This window comes from Poecilia reticulata, linkage group LG16, assembly GCF_000633615.1.
Source record: "Poecilia reticulata strain Guanapo linkage group LG16, Guppy_female_1.0+MT, whole genome shotgun sequence".
In the NCBI taxonomy this organism is placed as follows: Eukaryota; Metazoa; Chordata; class Actinopteri; order Cyprinodontiformes; family Poeciliidae; genus Poecilia; species Poecilia reticulata.
Window position 1 is genome coordinate 28,015,475 of NC_024346.1, and position 22,718 is coordinate 28,038,192.

Sequence of the window (22,718 nt, forward strand, 5' to 3'; positions counted from 1 at the left end):
CTGACTCTGTCGCTCCTTCTGCCAGAGACACTTTTACACGGCCGGACAGTGTCACTTCAGCCAAACAGCCGACCGTCCAAACAGACACAAACAAGCCTCTGCTCATTTTTTATTTATTTTTGGCCCCGAGCCCGGAGTTTACCTTAATGCGAGCGTTCAAAGTCACTGATGTAGAGATATTAAGACGCACAATATAAAGATGACATGTATCGAATGACTCAGGAGCAAACTTTGGCAGTCCGCGTTGAAAATAGATAAGGGTCCTGAAGTTAAAAAGCAAAACTAAGCAAAGATTTCAAATTTTATTTACACTGAAACAGGCAGATTCAGATTTCCTCAGTTGCATTTAAATGAATATTGGTGTCACTAAAGAGATGCAGCTGATCAATATAAAGTGAAAACAAAAAGATGTTTCAGGAACATAACATTTCTGAAGTCCCTTGAAAAAATTTGCATATACGTCCAGAGGAAGATTAGGGACACTTTTTTGTCAGAATATTCATTTTAATCTAAGAATTTAGATATTTCTCTTTTTTTAAATTTTGACTCTACACTCAGAATTCTAATTTTAAAATCTGAATTTTGACTAATCTAAGATCAAAAGTCAAAATTCTGGAAAATAAAAAAATCTAAATTCTGAGATTAAAGTCTTTTTTATTTTTCTCAGTGGTCCTAATCCTCTTCCATACAAAACACCAATGTGTCTTACTGTAACAGACCAACACAAAGCTGCATATAAATGCGAAGTAGAAGGAAAATGAAACATGTTTTTCACCAGCCTGTTTTTGCTGGCAGATTCCATAATAACTATAAAGAGGCTGGTGTCCTACACATAGCAGCTGAAGAAAGCAAAAGTCAGAAGAAAAACTACAAAAATGTGGCTCATTCATCTATCAGGGACAACAAGGATACAAAAACTCCATTAATATTCAGGTGAAGAATCTCTTTCTCCCTTCTTTTGTTTGTTTTTGTTTTTTTCCTTTGATTTTCTTCCTCTACTCTTCTGAGTAGAGTTCCATAAAACAGCACATCATCGCCTCCTTTTGAGGACGTTAGTAAAAACTAACTGAACTGAAAACGTTTCTTTTTTCAGAAGGGAAAAAAAAACTATCACTAGTTGAAACTCGTCGGCCAGGTCTGAACGCAGAGAAGCTCTTTAATCAGAGAAGCAGCCAAGAGGCTCTTGGTGAACTGCAGAGACCCACAGGTCAAGTGGGCAGCTGTTTGCTGTGTGCGCCACAAATCCAGACTTTATGGAAGAGAGAAGAGATAAGAAAAAAAAACAGTCTTTGAACGAAAGCTATAAGTAATTTAAAAGTCTTGTTACTGGTTTGAAATTACACGAGATTAAAAGAAAAAAGCTTTCTGATCTACATGCTAGATGCAATGTGTGGGAGGAAAACCAACATTGCACATACATCATACATCACCCTGAACACACCACCTCCACTGTGAAACATGGAGTTGGAAGCATCATACTGTGGGAGTATTTTTTCTTAAGCAAGAACTGAGAAGCTAGTCAGACTTTATGGGAAAAACGTTTCAGCCCTAGTAGACTCCTCAGAACCGTGTCCAAAACTATCTGAGTTGATGACATTAAATGTCGATGATAATCTAATTGAGGCAGGAACAGATCACATCGTCAACACTTCACTGTGTTGAATGAAATCCGTTTTCACAGACTGATTTTCAGCTTTTCCCTCCCGGAACGGTAGAGAAGAAATCCAGTCCTCAATGCAAATAAATCAGAAACAAAAAATAACCATCAGTCTGGGATCTTTTTTGCTTGAACTCAACATTACGCTGATTTCAGCTTCGGTATGTTTGATCTTAATTTAAATGTTTTCAATTTTATGAGGTCCTCAAAGACTCTGTTCACAAATGTAATCGTGCACAGTGACAATAGCTGTGCTATACAAGCAACTGATATGGATTCACACTGTTTGTGTGTTGAATATAAAGCAAGAACAATATCCAAACCAAAATGACAGAGATGCTGTTTCTTTTTTTGGGTGGAGGATTTTGCAGTAAATACTTCCTGTACTGTGAGCCAATCACGTCACAGACTCTGATTAGTCTTCATAATCAGCCATAAAATATTTTATCACAGCTTCTTCCTCAGCTGATGCACACATTCTAAATTATGAACATGCAGCTTTGTGTTTATGTTGGGGTTTGCGTTATTCCTTCAGTGGAGCGTCGACTGTAAAATCCCGTCTTTAACTCGATGGCATCTGTGTAATTCTAGAGAAATGACAAAAACTACAAAGGAAACGCTGGAGCTGGAGTGGGCGTCTGAGGTTCTTTACAGCAACCGTAGGTATCTCATTTGCACAATAAGTAATGAGTAACAGAGGAGTTCTAGTAGGTAATAAAGTTTATTCTATAGCTGTCATTCCCCCCTACACACTGGATGTTTTACATGATTAAGCTTGATAATGGAGTCTTTGTTTCCGAATCCACCAATCAGTCCGTCCAGTCATCCTCTGTACCGATATCGTAACAATATCAGCGCTGATCAATCAATAACTCCTGATCGCTGGGCGACGCGGGGCTCTGCACGGCACTAATTCTTCAGATGAATCCATAACCCAACCCAGAGGTCACGACCCTCTAATGAACACAGCTTGTGTTGACGTGACAGCTGTCTTTTATTTCAGCTGTAAATGTGTCCAGAAGCCTCATTTATCAAACCGTACATGGATTTTAATAAGTATTTTTAAGGAACTGTCCTCACAAACAAGGTAGGTGGTATTTATCAGGCATGTAAACGTCATGTTTATTGAATGCTTTTTATTTCTTGTCCTTCTTTCAACTTTATGACAATCATGCCGGAATTATGAGAGACAGAGGCAGGAGAAAACAAACCCGGGTAAAAGAGCAGGGCCTTTCAGATTTTCAAAATATTATTTATTATTATTTAATTTTCTTTTGGGATCAATAAAGTACGTTTGAATTGAATTTGAATTGAAAGCTGGTGTTGTAATAGTTTGGAGGTTTTCATTACAGTTTAGTTTGATTTCATTGTGACTTTTTATCCAATTGAGTAAGTTTTAATTACTTTTTAAGACCGTGTTTTCTAGTTTTTATTAGCTATTGTTAGTTAAATATTGTTTAGTTTTAGTTTAGTCTTTCTTAGTTTTTTCATCATTTGGTTCATTTTTAGGTGCAGAATTCTGAAAGTTCAAAGTGTTTTATTGTGATTAAATCTATACATTGATTGGCTAATGAATACTCAACAGAAGACGTTTTCAAACATCCATCCATTTTCTTTCACCCTTGTCCCTTAGTGGGGTCGGGAGGGTTGCTGGTGCCTATCTCCAGCTAACGTTCCGGGCGAGAGGCGGGGTCACCCTGGACAGGTTGCCAGTCTGTCGCAGGGCAACACAGAGACACACAGAGACACACAACCATGCACACACACACTCACACCTAGGGGCAATTTAGACAGACCAATTAACCTGACAGTCATGTTTTTGGATTGTGGGAGGAAACCGGAGTACCCGGAGAAAACCCACGCATGCACAGGGAGAACATGCAAACTCCATGCAGAAAGACCCCAGGCCGGGAATTGAACCCAGAACCTTCTTGCTGCAAGGCAACAGCTCTACCAACTGCGCCACTGTGCAGCCCCGTTTTCAAACAATGTGTTCAATTATTGATGAACAACCAACTGACTCTGGTGTTTTATCCAAACTTTTGCTGGTGCCAAACTGCATTATTTTTCTTTTCAGGTTTTCATTTTTGAAGGAATTCTGACTTTAATCTCACTCTGCAAAAAAAGTCACAATTCTGCAGAAAAAAAGTAACAATTCTGAGACTAAAATAAGAAATATTTTTTTCCCCAGTGGTCCTCAATCTCTTCCTCATCCTTTTCCTCATCTATGAGACGTTCGAAGTTCAGAATATAATTTCATAACCGAACCCAATCTTCCTCTTATCACTGGACAGATCTCTTTGTAAATAACCATAAATGTATTCTTTTATCTGTTTGTGTCTCTTTTTGGCTCTTAATGCCTTTACTTAGATTCATCTACAAGTAACATCCAATTTTCATTTTTATGCTTTTATTTTGAAGGGACAACATTTAGTTTCAGCATCTTTAATTGCTTACGTTGTTACGGAGCTAATACTGATATTAGCATATGGCATAACAGAGGCACAAGGTGTGCTATAATGTAAATAAGAATATAATATTTCAGGCGTCGCTATGACTGCATTTGTTGCATCGTATGCTAAAGCTAAAGTTGTTTTTAGATTGCAGCTGATATTTCAGGTTGTAAATGTTATTTTTAAGATGTCAGAGTTTGGTTTTTTGGCCTTTTTTTCTGTGTGTACGTTCCCAACTCTCACTGGGAAACAAAGTGTTTTTTGCCATTAAACCCAAATGTTCAGCAGTAAAATCTAAAGTCACTTTTCACAAGGCAACTCGATTTATACTGAAAATAAATTTCATTTAGCTGAACTCTGATCATGAGGATAAATTGATTAAACTGGATGCACTGAATCTTATTTTGGGGGATCAGTGTAATGCGTGGTACACTTCTCCAGCTTTTATTTGTTAAAAAGAATTGAAAATCACATACTGAATCAGGGTCACACATAAAATCCATATGAAATAAACTGAGGTTTATGTTTGCAACAAGTCATGAAAAAGATTTTAAGTTGTGTTTGTAAGGTACTAAAGGTAATATTCATCAGATATGTAAATATATTGACGAGAATTTATGAACCACAGCAACGAAACAAAAACTAATGCAGGTGTATCTAGAGGGTACCTCTGAGAGAGAGCATTTGTAAAAAGAAACTCGGAGTAAACCCAGACATGGGTGCATAAATTGAAAGTGGCATACTAAATGTGATTCAATGTTTTAAGAGGATCAGCCTCAGATACCAATTACATTACCTCTAAAACAAAGGGAGAGAGCTGAAGGACAGAGATGGAGAAAGACACGGCGGCGGGGTTGAGTCATGGACGCTTTCACTCAAAGAGAAATAATTTATTTCATTGTGATATCAAAATCAATGGGCATCGATTGAAAGGTTGGCTAAAGGTGAGAGGGGAACGCGATCTTTTGGCCGGAGAGAGGCAGGGCTCTCTGGAAGACGGAGGAAAAAAAATGGAGGCAGAGCGGGCGAAACGGAAAGACGGAGCACGAGGAAAGAGGAAGACGTCTCCGTCCGGTTAACAAAAAGCGGGCGGGGGGAGAAAAAAAAAATGACGAAGGGAAACAGAAGAAAGGGAAGACGGAAGGGCAGGAGAGAAAGAGCGAGGGAGCTCCTGCCCAGGCGGAATCAATACGGAGAGGTGGAGCGGAGTACAATAGCCTCAGAGGAGGGGAGATTCACTGGTGCAGGTCTAATTCCTTCTCTGCCGCACATACATTAACGTGTACAGCTCACAATCCTCTCCGCTTTCGCCATCTCCTGACATTTCTCTCTGGATCTTTCCTCTATATAATTTCTCTCTCAGTCTGTCACTGCCTTGCTCATTCTGTATCCACCCTTCACCTCTAACAGTGCACAAACACACACACGCCCACACGCACGCACGCACGCACGCACACGCACACACACACGCATAATGGTACAAGTGTGCAGAGGGATGAGAGGCAAAGAAAAGCACTTTTTCCTCCACCACAACTCAGCACATCAGCCTTACACAGAAAAAAGCACACACAAATACAGTTAAAACGATTAATCATGATGTTATCGATTATTGAAATAATCATCAACTAATTTGATAATCTGTTATCACTAACTGGAGTATATAGACTCTTAAAAAGGCTGTTTGCTGTAAGAACAACACAGTCAGAGCAGTAATTAGACCAAAACTGTAAACAAAGTGAATACATCTTTGTCTGTTTTATCCAGATGCATAGTTTTAGCATCAAGTGGTTCAAATTCTGTACAAAAAAAATCTCTATTTAAGCACCTTTTGTTATTCAGTCTTTAATTGATTAATTGAATAGTCAACAGATCAGATGCATTGATGTTAAATTAAGGTGAAATGGCTTATTTATTTATCTTTGTATTTTTATTTTTAGCTGCAGATGCATCCTTTGCTACAAATGATCAATGTAAGCTTGATTTTGTATTTTAGGCAATAAAAAATTTTATTTTATATTTAGAAAAAGAAACTGAAAATATGTGCATGTTTTATATATTGTATAAAATAAGCTGAAATCTGCAGAATATGCCACTTTTTTATTCAATTACTCGATTAATCGCCTGATTCGATAGAATCAAATAATTTTTTAAAACTGTCGTTAGCCGTAGCCGTACACACATGCATGAAATGGTAAAAAAAACACAAACGCACGTAAGCGAGTGGAGAAAGTATATTTGACACCAATAACTCTGTGATTTGTGCACCCCAGAAAACAGAATCAGAGGTTCTTGACTGCAAAAAAAAAAAAAAAAAAAAGACAGTGGCTCAAACACACCTTCACACTCCAACAACTACTCCGCTCTATCAGCACTCGAGACAAGTGAGGGTTCAATTAGTTCTTGATGAATGAGCCCATAAGATGCCGCTCTCTCATTTCCCTTGTTGCCAGATATCCCAGCAATCAGAGAGAAATGAATTGTCACTGTGGCGTGACTGAAACGAAGATGATGGAGGTAAGGCTGTGGGCGCAGCTCAGGGAGCTTAGATAAATCATTCGCACTCTTCACTCTAGGTCAAAGGTGACAGCAAACCTGATTTTTTTTTATTTTTATTCCATTGTGCAGTCTCCAATTGTATAAATATTATTAACATTTCGTCTTTCAAATGTTCCAAAACAGACCAGAAGCTTGAAGAACCTCCACAGCAGCTGCGCTTCTCTTATGAATGTGCGCAGGTCTTCGTCTATGTTCTGCTAATGTCGAAAAAAATCGCTGTGTTTCTATTAAATAAGAAATGAAATTAAAATCACTGCGGAATAAGCTTCCTGTCGTCTTTTTTGTCATCTGCGCCAGCAGGCGGCCAAAAAACCATCTCATCCTAACACAAAAAGTTTTTATCAAAAAAAACTGAGTTTTTTCAAAATTGGCATGTTTCCATTAAGTAGGGTAATTTTATTTATATAGCACATTTTCAGCAACAAGGTCACTCAAAGTGCTTTACATGAATTAAAAGGAAATACAGGTAAAACAACAAACCAAAGGAAAGAGCAGAAGAAGAAAGAAAAAAAAGAATCTGATAATGTTGATCCAAAGTATATAAACTAAATACTCCTATAATAAGTAAGTATTCTCTGGTCTAATTCCTTTTCTGGGTTGGAAGAATAGGAGTCTAACATAGTTTTTTTCCGGATTTTAAGTCCTAATCCTTGTTCTGGACTTAAGTATAAATAAGTAAGTAAGTATCCTCTAGACTTTCTAAGTATGTTCAAATTTGTAATGTTAAGCAAATTTACTTTCATAATTTCAATTTGTGCAATTTCATGGAAATGCAGATACTAGCTTGAGGTCTGTATGTTTCCTATTAGCGCGTGTGCTACAACAATGTTAGACTCACCGTCATCGATGATGCTGACCACCACTCCACTGCCGGTTATGTTGTTCCTCCAAACTGGCATCACATTCAGGTCAAACCCACTGGAGTTGTATTCACCCTGTGCGAACTGAACACACACACAAACACATGTGGTCATGGATCAACGTTACTAAGAGGAGTCTGACCGGTTTATTAATTCACCGTTTATCTGCATTAGTCTTAAATACCCAATGCTGGCAAGATGTGCTTTAATCATACATGGGGTGCAGTTTGGCAATTACACTCAAGTTAAAAGAGAGAGGAAATACAATAAAAAGGACTTTTTAAACACAATATTTTTGGGGATTTTGTTTCAAGATATGAAAATTTGTACTGACGACCAATTTTCAGCCGTCTAGCTGGTCCGAAAGAAAAAGATCCCATTAATTTGAAAAGTAAAGGCACCATAACAAAACATTCCCAGGTTATGTCAATGACAACACTCTTCAGTGTGGAAGTAATTAATGCAGAAAGAAGACTCTGATTCCTACCACATGGGAATGTTAATTCAGTTTCAAAAGCACAGGACTGCTTTTAGAAATGTTTTTGTTCAAACATAATCACAAAGGAAAGAGTTGATTTTACACCCCCAGACCTGTAAGTGGCACTAGACATAGAGTATGTGTGGAGCTTCCACACAAGGTTAGCGGTAAACACAACAGGAAAGGCAAACAACAAAGCAAAGGTGGAGTATTTTGCTAAACTTTTCATTGTAGAACCATGATAAAGGTTCTGCAGCTGCAGCACAACCACAAATCCACCATGGTTATTTCTTATGTGTAATTAGCATTTAGGGTAAAAAGTCAGGTTAAACGTTGGGCTAATACATTAGCATTTTCACAAAAGAGTTTGTTTTTTTTTGTCAACATGAGGGCCAGATTTTTCGCCCTGAAACTCATTTGGACAAAAAAAAAAAAACACTAAAAGAGTTCAAGGTCTCGTAAAAAAAACATACCTTCAAAGTTTCCAGTTTTTGTTTAAAATTAACTTATAGAAAGCACAAATTGTTAGAAGATGTTTAAAAGTAAACTATTTTCTACAGACAGATGTTACTTGGTCATTAGGGTCACAAACACAGGAAGCTAGATTTTGGCGTATCCTTTGCTCATTTGTCATTTTGTACTTTTAGTCACGTTTTATCCAAAAAAAAATGTGTTGTTTAAAGGTCACTTTTTGACTTTTGTCTTCAAAAAAGAAACCATAAGATGTCAATTTGCAGCAGTGTTGGAGCAGTTTCATTGAATTTGCAAACAAGAGAACTGACCTGCAGTCAAGCTCAGGTGAAACCAAGAAGGTTAAACTTATTACGGGAAAGTTTTGTCTCTCTTGAAATTAAAACCTGAAAAGCTAAAGACAGTCTAAAATGTCAACTCTGAATCATTTTGCCTGTGTTTTACAGTCACTAAATCACTAACACACACGCTGGAAAGTTCCCTCTGCTCTTAATAAAAAAATAATCCCCATTTAAGGCAGGATTTCAACAAAAATGGCAACTATGATTTTTGAAGAGAAATCGGAATCTGCTAAAATCAAAGCGTTTGAATTCAGAAATAGGACACGAGTCTCATATTGAGGTCACTTATTGAAGAAAAGGAAAAACTTGCATGTACAGAAGGAAACCTTAAGGGAAAACCAACTGGGGGCAAACAGCAGGGAACACATATTAGGAACAGGTTTGCTAAGGGAGAACAGACTTGGTAATGGGCACAATAGCTGAAAATTGGACGCTTATATCCTGGGAAGGTGATTAGTGCCATGGAAACCAGGTAAATCCAATTAACCAAATGTACTGACGCTGTGTGGTGAACGAGACTATGAGGAAGGGAAGGAAAGCGATTAATTAAGACAGAGCTACGAAAAGAACACAAGAAAGCTTCAAGGACAGAGAACCCTGACTCAGATCAGAGACGTTTTTTGTAAAGCATGTGTTACGTACACAAGGACGCCCAAAGCTGCAGGACACACTGCAGAGACAAACAGCAACTACTCTTACTCAAAACCCAAACTCAAAATCCATGGAATCACTGTAGCTTTCCAAAAAAACTGTGATCTTAAATTTGAGCAAAATAATACAGCGCAATGATCAAGTGGGAAACGTTACTTTCTGGAATGAATGTGACACCAGCTGCGTTTCCATTAACTAAAGAATTGTGCAAATTACGATAAATTAGCTTAATGGAAACATGTCAATTTAAAAAAAACAAACAAAAAAAAAACACGTTTTTCGATTAAAAGCCATGGTGAAGTGGTTTATCGGCCATACCAAATCGGTTTATTTCGCAAAACTGCAATGGAATCACTTTTCACATCACACAAGTCATGTGAACAACAGTTGGATGTTACTACTGATGAAAACCACAAAGAAGACGACCGGAAGTGGTAGAAGGAGGATGTTATTCCAACATGTTGAATCCATAACTTTTCTGTAAAATCACCAACTACAATTTCCCCAAAACGCCGCCTACATCACCACTCCCAGATATAAGGAGTTTATCGCTCCAATACCTGAATACGACACTGACAACTCCTCAGATGGGTGATAGATAAACGTTGGTGACATGGCTGAATTATAATCATATCCATACTGCCATGACTGTTAATCTGTAATTGTTTTTAATTATTTATTTATTTATTTTACATTAGCAGAATGCAAAGTTTTGTGCACATTATAAATGAGCACAAAAATTTGTCAATATTTCGCTAATGTTGAAAAACAATTTCTCAATTGTGGTGTTTCCGTTAAATAAGAAACGCAATTAAAGTCACGTGAACAAGTTTGTTCACGAGAACAAAAGAAACAAGCCGCACCATCATCCTCCAACTACTTCCTGTCATCTTCGTGTTTGGCAACAGTGGCAACATCCACTTGTTTGATCATGTGACTCGTGTGATGAGAAAAAAAGTGTTTCCTTTACAGTTTTGCAAAAAAAATAAAAAAAACTACTTCATCATAGTGAAAAAACTTTTGATTGAAAAACAAATTTTTTTTAAATGCACGTGTTTCCATTAAGAGAATTTATGTACGATACGTCAAACTATAAGGTTAATGGAAACGCAACTAAAGATTTACGCACATTTTTAACGGAACAGCATCCTAGAAGTGCCTCAAATAAACAACGGACAATACATCCCAACTCATCGGATGACTTCAAAAATCTGCTGTCGACTTTTTTTTCTTCCTTTCAAACGTCACATGGCACCTACACAATCCCAGAGTCAATGCCCTGTCAGGTTGTTGGAGGGCCACCTCACAGCATTCAGTAGGTGGTTTTGATCCAGGTCAGTAGAAACATATATTCAAAGAATATAAATACATATATATATATATATAAATATATATATATATGTAAGGGATGGTGTATGCATCTTTAACTACACATGGTTTCAAAGCGCCTTAAGGAACCCAGGAAGTTCACGGACAAGTCACCCAGACCTCTTCACCTCAAATCACAAATCCACCTACACGGAAACACAGAGATAAACGCACATTACAGCAGAGAAACAACGCCGCCGTGGTGAGGCAAAATACCCATCACAGCAGCTCCCCAGAGCCTCACTATCCCCACAAACTACATACATTCACTTGATCACTTAATACAGCTTTAATGTTGCATCCCAACACAAACATGCAGTACGCTAACAGGCACACACAGACACGCAAAAAAAAAACACCCAACACTTAAAGGCAGCGTGTAAAGGCCGCTCACACACGCACACGCACACGCACGCACACACGCACACACGCAGACTAACTAGAAATGTCAACGGATTCCCAAAACTCGCTCTCCCACACAGAAAAAAGCACACACAGACACACACGGCCAATTTGATATTCAAAGTGAGTCCTTTAACTGTTGCTATGATTAAGGAGAAAGAAAGGAAGAAAAGGCACAATGGAAAAAATGTCTCTGTTGGGGGGTTTGTGTGCGTTTGCACATGTGTGTGTGTGTATGTGCGTTTGCGTGTTTGTGTGCGCGTTTGTTTGTGTGTTTGGCGGGTAGCATCTGGGGAGCTGCAATGCTTTGTAGTGTGAGCGAATAAGGCAGATGAATGGAGGCTGCTAGCAGACTAACGTCCACCGGAACACTGGGACTGGCTTGAGGGGAGGACACACTCGAATGCATACACACACACGCACACACACCCCGACACACGCACACACACACACACACACACACACACACACTTTAAGCACACATAAAAGGCACACACCTTTGTAAAATTACATATAGGCCTGTGGAGAGGCATCTTGAATGCTGATTCACTTCATACACATGTGGTTATATGAAGTGATGTTGTGATAGCAGTAAAAAGCTCCTCATACACAACACAAAGTCACAATAACACTTTAAAGTACAACAGTTTACCACTTCACAGTGGTGCTCTGTTTAGCATCTATACATTTATAGAGACATGGGTTTACCTATAGAAATAAATGAACTTCAATAATGATATATTCTTGCTCACCCCTTGCTCAGTTTTTGTGCTTTTATTGAATTTTTGTAATCTTTTTTTTTTTTCCAAGTACACTGTACACTGCAAAAACAAAACCTTACCAAGTAATTTTGGTCTACTTTCTTGTGTAAATATCTTAGTACACTTGAAGACAGAAAAAAACTGACTTACAAGTTCGTTTTCAGCAAGAAATAGGAGATTGTTTAGTTAATAATTCCTTGATATTGATTAAAACAAGGTATTTGTTACATTGGCAGATTATTTCACTTATGAGACATTTTATGAGTGAAATAATTTGCCGGTGGCACTAAAATGTTTTCAACAATATTAAAACATCTTAATGTTTTAATATCAAAATGCTCAAATTTCTTGCTGAAAAGTTGCTTACAGTAGTTTTGTCTTATTTCAAGTTTACCAAGATACTTGCACTTCAAACTGAACCAAAAATATTTGATAAGATTTTGTGTTTTTGCAGGGTCATGCTGAACAACATAACCTGGCTCATCTGCTCTAATCCGTGTGAAAGATGCCGCCGTGTCCTGATGGTTGATGTCCAGCCAATCCAAAACTGATCCCGTATAGTTGGGAGCGTGCATTTGTCTTAAGTTGCTATGTTTCCATTCCAAATGTCAGGTGAATTTTGACATTCACCTGACATCTTTTCTGTTTTACTTTCATTAAAAAAAAGTAAAACAAAAGAACATGTAAAATAGGTGTCAATAAACCATTCTATGCAAAGCGCAATTTTGTCAGATGGATGTAAAAACCGGATAAAGACTCGCTACGGCAGACATTATTCTTCAAATGTCTTTTCATTTCCCTATTAGCACAGTAACTCTTTCTAATAAAAATAAAAAAACACAGCTAGTAATTATAATAACATTTTTTCAAAAGCTAGGAAGCCATTTCAAATGTTCACATTTTTAAATTTATCAATTTGTAGTATTTGAATGCTGCCTTTGACACAGTGCATAATACAACATTGGAGATTAGTAATCACACGAAAGCCCATGAAATCTTGAGACTTCCTATGAACAATACTTAGGACCACCTATTGTAATTGTTCAAACACCAAAATAATAATATTCATTATTACAAACAGTGGAAACAGTCTTGGCATTACAGCAGAAGCTAACATCTCCAGTCTTCCTTATCTCTGTTCTTACAGGGGAAATGAACGGCTCCTGATCTGGTGGCTGTGCAAAGGTCAACACCTGGCTACCCAAGATGCTATTTCTATTAAATATTTTAGATATACTCTATGAACAAATCCACAAGTAGGCTGATTTTTATTCATCTTGGAGTTACATTTCACAGAAAAATGGGCAAAAAGGTGACTCCGCGAATTTTCACAGAGGTCCACTGTGCACAAGCAGTCATGCAGCAGGAAAAAGCAAACAATTGCCTTTTCTCCTTCTTCATCTCAACTGGACTTCAGGGAAAACATATGAACACAAACAGATTGTCAAACGACAGCACATATCATCCACTGATTGATTTGCTGCAGTCAGCTCAGCAAGAACCTTCTTACAGGAGCTGAACTTGTCATCAAGGTGTGTTAGGCCAAATTCGCCTAAAGTAGGTAATGAAAATATTACTCTACACCAAACACGCGCACACACACATGTCTCAACCTGAGCAGATTACTGACCCTCAATCAATATCTCCATCCACCAGAGGCTGATTAAACACAACAGAGTGAAATCAAGAGAGGGAGGCGAGAAGCCGATAGAGAGAGAGAGCGAACGGTCCCTAGTTTTAGAAAGGCTTTGCATTTTTCCTGATTACTCAGTGATTGATAATTGTGCCCTATATTTCTGTTTATGTAATCAACCCATATAAGATAAAAACCACGTAATCACTTATGTGTCATACTTCACGTAACACCGCATGCATCACGGAGGGTTTCGAAAAAAAAAAAAGAAGAATCTTGTCGATAAAATTTCTAAATTCAGAGCCGAGCGGTTGCTACAAATGGCGCTCGTATTGGAGCTCCGAGCTCTCCGCCTCACATTTCTCTTCATCATCTCGCCTCGATACTGTCTCCACCACCCTCCGCCCCCATCCCTGACTCTCATCCCTCCAACTTGCCCCGAAAGCTGGGATGTCAGTCAATCTGCTGCCGGTTGCCGGGGTGAATCCGTGAGCCCGCCTCTCCTCCCCCTCACTCTGCCAGATTACGCCCTCGCACGTCACTCAAGACCGTCTGCGGGAGTCGATTGGCTGAGGGAACGCTTTGCCCAGGGTATTTATAGCAAGAACATGCCAGGGATTTATTATTGATAGAGTAATCAGTGATATAATTTATCGCCGAATTCCATCGATACGAGCAGAAACAGAAGCTGTTGTTGCGCAACAGACCCAGCAGAAAGTATTCAGTGCACAAAAGTAATAGGTTTTTTTTTGGTTTTTTTAATGGGTTGTTAAACAATAAAAAAAAAAAGTTTTTTTTTTATTGGGAATCATGTTTTAAGCCAAACATGGAGAAGCAGCATTCAGCTTCTATGAACTACAAATCTGGGACAAACGTCCAGAAAATTGCAAAACAGCTGAAACACTGACTTTTTTTTTTTTTAAATCAAAGCTAAAAACCAATCAGCTTAGAGTTGCTTTTGATTTGCATTGATACTTTTCATGATGGCATTTGACAAAAATGTAATGTTTATTGCTTGTTTTATAATTTATGTGAAGCACTTTGAATGCCTTACTGCTGAAATGTGACATACAAAAAAACTTGACCTGTTCAGTTCTACTTTACCAAAACATATCTTTTCTTTTCAAACATAAATTAATAGGTCACAGAGGTTTTACTCAGTATATCAACCTCTACTCTGAAATATGTAGTTTACATGAATTAATACAGCTTATTGCGTGGTAGTATATAAATAATGCAAAGTATATTACTGCTATACTAATAAAAAATGCTGCATATTTTACTATTTTGTCATTTTTGCAGTGTAATGTAAAAAATTGTTTTGACATCTTCAGCCTCAACCACTCAGATCTTTATGTTGTATCTTAGAGTTTCAGATTGAAACTCTAAAATAAACTCTAAAATAAATCAACTGATTATGGTTTAACAATGAAACTATATATGAAAATCTAAATGGTATTTCTGTACAACTAAGGAACACAATTTAATTGTCATTGTTTTTGTAGAATTGAGTTTTCAATTTGACATTTAAGTTGGTTTTTGTTTATTTTTGCAGATCATGGTTGATTTGTTAAAGCAAAAAAAGGGTAAAACATCTAAGGAGGTGAATACACACATGCATGAAAACAGCAATTGAAAAGCTTTTGCTGTGGTTATTACTTTAGCAGGAAAGGTACATCAAAATGATATCTGTCAGACTCCAAATTCTCCAAATAAGAATTGGTCAAGTTTAACTTACATTGGACATAATCTTATTCCAAGAACAAAAGCTCCCTCATGACATGTTTGTTTTATGACGCTTTTCAAACAGACTTCAAACATAATTCTCCATCCTGTTGCTGTATTCCTGCTAGGCCTCACAAACACAGTTGGCCAAAACAATGTGAACAGGACAGCTGACGGCATAAGCATGTCTTGTTGTCTCAGCCCAGTTGTGCGCCGGTGTTCCTCCAAGCCTCATCAATCCCAGACATCTGTCTCAGTTCAACATGGACAACCCACTCACCCCTTCTCCTGCCTTCCCCACCATCCCCTTATCTCTCTGTCTTCTGTCTCCTTCTCCAGTCACACGTGAAAGCCTGTCTGACTTATGCCTGTCAAAAGAACATCCTTCAACGCGAAGACTGAGACGGGGGGAGACTTCCAGATAAGGGAAATGACGACACACACAAACACATACCCAAGCAGATAATGACACCCACCAGTTCCCACTGCATGGGCCAGAGAGGGTCGTTGAAGGTGAGCGACTGGTCGTCCATCCTCTCCTCAGACAGGCTGTCAGCTGGAGGCCGTTTCCTCTGGGAACCTGAAAACACAAAGATCTATGTAATACGCATGTGCGTGTGCGTGTGTGTGTGCGTGCGTGCAGGGGATTGGGGGGGAGTTTTCCCCTTTTCCAATATCTTGAACTTTAACTTCCGGACATCCCTGGATCTCCAACCAATGGTGAAAAGCCACACAGATTCCCTTCTCACCACTGAGGTGGAATACTGTGGGGAGATTAGCATATCATTAGCATCTAATTAGCATCTCGTTACTGTAGCGCGGCTCAGTTCACAGTCTGTGGAAGCGCCTCGGCTCACTAAGGCCTCCACATTTTTCACTGCAAAAACATCAAATTTTACCAAGTATTTCTGCTTAGTTTCTGGTGCACTTAGTACACCGTAAGTCAAAACTAACTTACAAGTCATTTTTAAGTAAAATATAGGAACTTGTTTTAAGTAGATCTCGTGGTTTGATGTATACCACTTCACTGAAATTAAAAAAGCTTCAGCTGATGTCAGTCTGAGCTTGTTTTAGGAAGCTCATTTAGGAAGTGGTTCATTGTCTCTTCCAAAAGCAAACATGAATGTGGGTTTTGCAGAAATTTCCTTTGATGTTTTTTTTTTATTTGGCTTGTTGAGGCAATACAGGACACAAAGTCATTTTAAGATATTTTTTGGTTTGAAAACCTATCCTAGTACGCTGGGTCAAACCTATGACACAGGACTCTGCACCCTAAAGAGCCATTTTGCTCTCAGCACAGCCAAAAAAACTTGTTTAGAGCTGCAAATGTCACACAACCTTTTGAAAATAGACACATTTTCAGACTTTAGAAAATTTATTGTCATTTTTTTAAGAGCCAGAATTTTATTTCCATTTTCAGAATTTAAAATAAAAATAAGCATAAAGGAGATATTGTTTTATAAACAGTCAACCTAATGAGAAAGAACAAAAGATCTAAACACATATTACTGGCACTTTTAGTGTTATATTTGTGGAAATTCAATGCAAATACTGTATAAAACACAGTTTAAAACCTGCATTTGTTATTATATCTGTATTTAAAAAATATTAACTGGTTTCTTTTAATTGTTAGCTAAAGTTATTAAGAGCCACTGTGGCTCTGGAGACACGGGTTGCAGACCTCTGCCATAACCCAATTTCAGTCGTATTTTAATGTCAATATGTAAATATATATATATAATTTTTCATCAATTTTAATACCTGCTATTAGACCCAATGTATTTCCAGAAGTTGTGAACCATTACAGAGCAGCTGAAGTTAACTAATTAGATCATTTTAAATGCAAAAGTAAAAACAATGAAAAGAGCCTGATGATACAGATAAACATCATAAAGATTTCCATTTCTAGAAAAATGAAAATTCCTAAATTATTTAATCATGTCTAGAAAATATGCTGGTGTTTCATACAGTTTGGGGTTCAATAATTATGTCTGAAAATGCCCATTCGATGCGACGCACTTGCTTTCACAACGGCGGTTGAAATCCTAAAATACTTGCGCGAAACCTGAGCGGTGAAAAGTTCAATCTGGTCAAAGCGTAGAAGTGCATTTCTTATTTTCCCTCCTTCCTTTATGAGAGTCAACACACAGCTGCAGCCTTCATCCATGATCTCCTGACTGTTTCATCTTTCTGCCTCCCTCTGGTGCCTTCCTATCATCTGTCAGAGCAGAGGCTGCGTGACACGGTGAGGAAAGTTTTACACAAAGAGGCAGACAGAGAGAAGTGCTGCAGAAGGACACGAGTCGGTTTATTCTTCTGCACCAGACAGCTCCCATTTACAACCGCACATGATCCATCCGACTCCTTATGTAGACGTGGAGTGATTTAAGAACTGCAATTCAGTTCTTCTCAGCTGTGTCAACTTAAATTTCATTATGTACAGTCTAGTTCAATTCACTCATATCCTCTAGGTTTTAGGAGTGCGTCTATAAATCTGTCCTGAAGTTAGCTTTGTCTTACTTCAAGTGTGCTAAAATATTTGCACTAGAAACTAGACTAAAACTGATTTTGTCTTTTTGCAGTGCATGTACGTACACTGCCCTTTCCATTGTCTGAGTAAAATGGGTGATACTGGCTTTAATACAGGAATTTACAGTACGGATATTTGCCCAATGATATTTGCACAGTGAGCCCTAGCCTCACTGTGAGGCTAGGCACACACAGAAACTTTAAGGAATTGAGGTATCATTTAATCCAAATTAGTCTGCTGCTGTATGACACTTCATTAGTGGGTCTTAACCGAATAAAAATATAGAAACTTATGGAAATCAGAACCAGTAGTTTATGTCCTTCCGAGTGAAACTGCAATAATTTTTATAGAAGGGAAGCGCTAACTAAAGTGTGGCCAACACTACAGCGCAAACACAATATAAAACTATTGTTAGCATGAGGGCTAACACTAGCATAGCATACAGAGTGACTATCATGTCGACACTACCAGTATGCTGAGGGTTACAGCTATCATGTTGACTAAATTTAAATTACTCCATTCAGTGTTCAAATGTTAGCGTATAAGCTAAAGTTAGCTAAAATGTAAGGAAGTTTTCTGCAGTCTTGACTTCAAGGGAAGAAACAACACAAGCATCAGTAGCCAGACTATCAAACCAGACCAACTGTGGAGAAGTAATAAAGTGTTTCTTTTTACAGCGGGTTTCATTTTTATTCAGAACTGTGACACTTCATTATGTCACATGTATGTCACACATATTTATTACATCAAGAGACAACAGCTGTTGGCACAATTGTTAGAAGATGGGAGAAACTCAAGAGGACTTTCAGTTTCCCTCAAACTGGGGGTCCGTATGAGATCTCTCCTCTTGGAGTATCAGTGATCATGACAGAGGTGACGGATCAGAAACCACTTTTAAATTGGAAAATCTTAAAAAATTTGTGGCGTAGCAAATATTTATTTCCCCCACTGTAAGTCTGTACCAGTGCATTGGAAGTGCTTGGTCCTTGATCATGTCACTTTGATTTCTTTTTCATGGATTTCTATATTTTTTGTGCACCTTGCATGTGATTGGTCAGTAACTCAAAGTTCAAAAGCGTATTCTGTAGTTACAGTATTGTTGCATGTGAAACTTTGGGAAGTTGTGTGGGAGTTTGCCTTTACTGTTTGTCGTTTTCAATCAAGACGGAATGATTTGGATTTTAAAGCGGGAGCCGTGTGAAATGAACCATCCATCTGCTCTATTAGGAGCATTATTTGATTATCTGTCTTTCTTTCCTTGCATCAATCTCAGTGCTTCAGCTTATGAAGTTTATTGAGCGCTGTGTCTCAGCTTTCTTTATCTTGGTCACATGCCTGCGATCAACACACTGTGCTCTTTCGAACACACATTGAATTATACAAAGCTATAATAACTCCTATGTCATTTTTTTTCTATGACTTTTGCAGTTCATTTGCACCTTTTCCTCTTTGCACACTTTATGCAAACTGGGGTGACTTTTGATTGTTAGATTTAATCTTTACTTGGCTGAGTGTGTATTCTAATTCTCCACGCTGTACTGTAAGTTATTAATTATTCTTGAGCACACTCTCCATCATCATAACACCAAGACAGCAGAAAATGATCAACTTCACACACCCTGTCACTTGACGATCCGCGCAGATTTAATGATGAAGCTAAACATTATCAGCAGATCGGGATTAAACATAAAAACTTGACGAAAACGGTTTGCTCCTTATTTGTGCTTGATAAAAACTGAACAACCGTGTTAATTAAATTTGTTTGGGTTCTTTCTGAACAATTAAAATAAAATATGTAAGAATTACTCAGAGTCAAATGCAGCTGAACTAAATGCAAATCAAGAATATTGGAATACTATTTTTTTTAAAAAGGTTTGCTATCTTTGGTCACTCGTTTCAGAAAGTGAAACTTAAATTATATAGATTCCTCACACATACATTAGAGCATTTCATGCTTTTATTTCTTCTAAATTTGATGACTATGGCTTAGGTATAATTAAAAAAACCAAAATCAGTGTCTTATATTTTTTTCTATAACATAAGATGTTAAGACTTCTGAAAAGTGTGTTCATCTCTATGCACTCAGGACTTTGTTGGAGCTCCTTTTGCATAAATTGCTGCATCATTTCAGCAACAAGGCAGTTCAGAGTGCTTATCATCATAACAATAAAAAACTATAAACAAAAAAGACATACAGTCAAAAATTGAGAAAACCAGTAACAATTTTGATGAGTGCCATCCTCAAAACTATCAACACACATCAAATAAAACATAATAAAAACACATCAATGTTTCATGGCAGGGAGGTGATTGGCCTGTGGTTCAGATGAGGTGTAAAGGAAGTCGAGGGCATCTACATTGTTGGTTCTGATGTCTCTCATCTTCCTCTTTAGGATTCTCGATAGTTTACATACTTACCTGAACAGGCCAGGTAAGTTTGCTGACCAATCAGACACAGGATGAAACACCATGGTCACTGAGCCGTCTTTAGGTACCTTTAGCAGTGTGTGCTGGTACTAAGTCCTACTGGAAATTGAAATCAAAGCGTCTCCATACAGCAGTGTGTCAGTGGAAGGAAGCATGAAACTCTAAAACAGGGGTCCCCAAACTTTTTCCTGTGAGGGCCACATGACTTTTTCCTTCTCTGGTGGGGGGCCAGAGTCAGTTTGTAACAAAAAAAGTGTGACGATTGCAGGAGTCCCTAAATGTAAAAATATATTGTTTTCCAGAATGCACAATCAAATAACCCTCTCTGGGTTCTTCACAGAAAAAATCCCAAAATTTGAGWCATAACAGGTCAATTGAATATCACATTTATTAGGGTTGAAAAAGAAAAAGTTGCCAAGATTAGATTTAACAGAACTGATTACGGTAGTTTCCGAACGGTAACTGTAACAGTAAAAGTTCTGATCCTTCGTGTCTGTTACTAGCATGTGCTAAATCAGTGGTCCACCTTTTTATTACCGCGGACCGGTCAAGACTTAGACATTTTGTTGCAGTCCGGGAGAGGGGGGTGGGGGGTGAACAGTCAGATAAGACTTCTGCATGTTGGTGTTCTCACTAAATCCTGAATATATCCAATTTGGGTTGTCTTTGAGTTTTTTATCGCAACCTGTGGGGTTTTTCCTGTCTGGGAACGAGAATACGACCTGCTGAACGTGACAGGTAGCCAATCAGAAAGCGCGGTGACGTAAGAACAGAGGGGAATCCCAAACAGCTGACATATCACACAACTGAGAGTCCGGTGGATATCGGAGATGATATGTGGAAATGTTTATTATTAAATCTAAAAGGTCATTATTGTTTATTCAGTTAAAAATGTTAACTATGGAAAAACATAGTGCAGCCAATAGAGCGGCTGCTCCCGTCCTCTCTTATCCATCGCCTTTTCTTTTTATTACGTCTTTTATCTCTTAAAATGACTCCACAAACTATCACTATTGCTTCTACATAGTCATCCGTGTTTGGTTATTCTAAATTCCAGCTATGTTGGGGTTTTTTTACTGGATTATCCTCTGGAATCGGGATGTTCGTGACTGGAATCGGTTCGTGCCGTATGGCTGAACACAAACCGATCGAACCTGTTGGACTTTTATCAGCTCTGTGGTCACAGAGGTTTGGAGAATCGGCCGACAATTCTTAAGTCTGGTTTAGATGGCAACATTTAAGACTCAAAAGCTCTACTCCTCTCCTCTTGACCGCAGCCCAAACGCTCTGACTCTGGTCGCTATGGTAATGTTTATATATCCCTTCAAAATAATATACAGATGCGCCACAAAAATGAACATTTTACTTTCGTGAAAATTTAGCCCTTAGCTTGTTTCTCTGCAACGAGGCAGTCCCATCTGGGAGTGATGAGAGACAATAACACCCGAAGTGTTGCTTATATCCACAGCCTGCTTGGTCTCTATGTGGCGAAGCAGCTTGAAGCTTCATTGCCTCATTAGCAGCCGGTCGCCGCATGTTACCAGAGCGGGTTTGTAATGTGGGACTCACCTACCGGTCCGGGATAAATCCATTCTCCTGTCTCTTCTCTGGGCCTTTTCCCCTTTGCAAAGAAACTTTCCAAAGACATTTGATCTGTTTCTTACTCATTTTGCTGCTTGTGGGCTCAATGTTAGCACGCAAGTAACCAGACTTCCAATTATTGACTTCCTGCTAAAGAGCCCCCTGGTGGTTGAAGAAAAATCTACATATAAACGGCTTGTAGTCCTGAAAATACGATATATGAAAAAAAATCTAAATGCTCTCTGGTATTGTTCAGGGTTGCCGGACCAAATGTGGAGGCGGGCCGGATCCGGCCCGTGGGCCGTAGTTTGGGGACCCCTGCTCTAAAATGTCCTGGCAGTCTGCTACGCTGACTGTGAGCCCCCGAAAACCTAGTGGACCAATGACATCTAAAATTCCCACTGACTGTAAAAACTTCACACTGGACTTAAGTCCAGTGTGAAGTCCAGTGTCCAGCATAGATTTTGTCTCCACTCTTCCTCCAGATTCTGGGACCTTGATTTCTAAATGAAATACAAACTTTACTTTCATGCAAATAAGGACACTGAACCACTGAGCAGGAGTCCAGATGTTTGTCTCCATAGCCCAGTCAAGATGCTTGTGACCTTGCCTCTGGTTCAGACGTACCTTGACACAAGAAATGTCACATTTATCTGGACGCAGTGGCTCTTGATATGTGGACTTCAGCCTCAGTTCACTAACTGTAAAGCTGCAAAAACATATTTACTGGATTTTGCTTGACAATCCTCTGAAGGCTGCTGCAGGTGCACATTTTCCTACCACACTTTCTGTTTCCACTCAACATCCTCTATGTCTTTCTAATT

The 22,718-nt window shown here is 38.4% G+C and overlaps 1 pseudogene; it reads right to left on the reverse strand.

Moving 5' to 3' along the window:
* Positions 1 to 22,718, reverse strand: part of LOC103478225 (proprotein convertase subtilisin/kexin type 4-like) — a 198,200-nt pseudogene that overhangs the window by 152,474 nt on the left and 23,008 nt on the right.